Here is a 1984-nt window from a genome sequence, read left to right as displayed (position 1 = left end):
AAACCCGGAACTTTTCCCACAAAATCACTGTTCTGACGTGGTTTTTTATGTTCCCACACGTACTTCTTCGTGCTACACATTGCTCTACACTTTGGAAAACTTGTGTTGGGTATAGGGCTGTATGATGCCGGAAACCATATCCGAGCTGCCGCTAGTATACAAGTCGATACACATCATGAAATCGGGTAAAATCATTGAATTGAGTGAAATTGTGATTGTATTGAAGTTTGTGTAAGTAGTGCATAGACGTAGTCTTGCTCAAAGTAGTGCATAAACGTAGACCTGCTCAAAGTAGCATCATCTATACTACTAAGTATGCATAAAGTCATACTATACGATTAATAAGTAAGAGCTGGTGTTTTGAATGAAAAACCGAACTTTTACCACAAAATCACTGTTCTGACGTGGTTTTTTATGTTCCACACGTACTTCTTCGTGCTACACATTGCTCTACACTTTGGAAAACTTGTGTTGGGTATAGGGCTGTATGATGCGAAAACCATATTCGAGCTGCCGCTAGTATACAAGTCGATACACATCATGAGAGGCCTACCCGGGGATGGTAGGAAAGCGTCCTCGGGGCTTGCCTGCTTCTTCAAATCCGCGATATGACATCTTTCATCAATCTACCCAGGAGCGTCGGCCCAAAAAATGGCTCTGGAGCGTCGGGGCTAAGCCCGTATCTACCTTTCTACGGACGCATTACGGACTCTTTGCGTATGGACCCGTTAGCGAGGCTACACGGGGAGGTGGAAAGCGTCTCGGGGGCTTGCTTGCTTCTCAAAACAGCGATATGACAACTTTCATCAATCTACCAGGGGCGTCGGCCACAATATGGCTCTGGAGCGTCGGGGCTAAGGCCGTATCTACCTTCTACGGACGCATTACGGACTCTATGCGTATGAACCCGTTAGCGAGGCTACATGGGGAGGTGGGGAAAGCGTCTCGGGGCTTGCCTGCTTCTCGAATCAACGATTTGACAGCTTTCATCAATCTACCAGGGGCGTCGGCCAAAAAATGGCTCTGGAGCGTCGGGGCTAAGGCCGTATCTACCTTCTACGGACGCATTACGGACTCTTTGCGTATGGACCCGTTAGCGAGGCTACACGGGGAGGTGGAAAGCGTCTCGGGGCTTGCCTGCTTTTCAAATCAACGATATGACAACTTTCATCAATCTACCAGGAGCGTCGGCCAAAAATTGGCTCTGGAGCGTCGGGGCTAAGGCCGTATCTACCTTCTACGGACGCATTACGGACTCTTTGCGTATGGACCCGCTAGCGAGGCTACACGGGGAGGTGGAAAGCGTCTCGGGGCTTGCCTGCTTTTCAAATCAACGATATGACAACTTTCATCAATCTACCAGGAGCGTCGGCCAAAAAATGGCTCTGGAGCGTCGGGGCTAAGGCCGTATCTACCTTCTACGGACGCATTACGGACTCTATGCGTATGGACCCGTTAGCGAGGCTACATGGGGAGGTGGAAAGCGTCTCGGGGCTTGCCTGCTTCTCAAAACAACGATTTGACAACTTTCATCAATCTACCAGGGGCGTCGGCCAAAATATGGCTCTGGAGCGTCGGGGCTAAGGCCGTATCTACCTTCTACGGACGCATTACGGACTCTATGCGTATGGGCCGGTTCGTGAGGCTACATGGGGAGGTGGAAAGCATCTCGGGGCCTTGCTTGCTTTCTCGAATCCACCGATTTGACAACCTGTCATCAATTCTACCATGAGGCGTCGGCCCAAAAAAGGCTCCTGGAGCAGCGGGGGCAAAGGCGGAATCAGACCTTTTACCGGACGCATTAACGAACTTATTGCATAATGAACCCGTTCACCGAAAGCTACATGGGGAAAGTGGAGAAGCATCCCGAGGCTTTGCCTGCCTTTCTCAAATTCCACCGATATATGACAACACATTGCATCCAATTCTACACAAGGGGCGTCCGGGCCCAAAAAAAAGAGCTCTCTTGGGTGGCGCCGGGGGC

The sequence above is a fragment of the Phytophthora infestans genome, genomic scaffold (assembly GCF_000142945.1).
Source record: "Phytophthora infestans T30-4 supercont1.81 genomic scaffold, whole genome shotgun sequence".
Classification (NCBI taxonomy): Eukaryota; Oomycota; class Peronosporomycetes; order Peronosporales; family Peronosporaceae; genus Phytophthora; species Phytophthora infestans.
Note: the sequence above shows the minus strand (reverse complement) of the source record.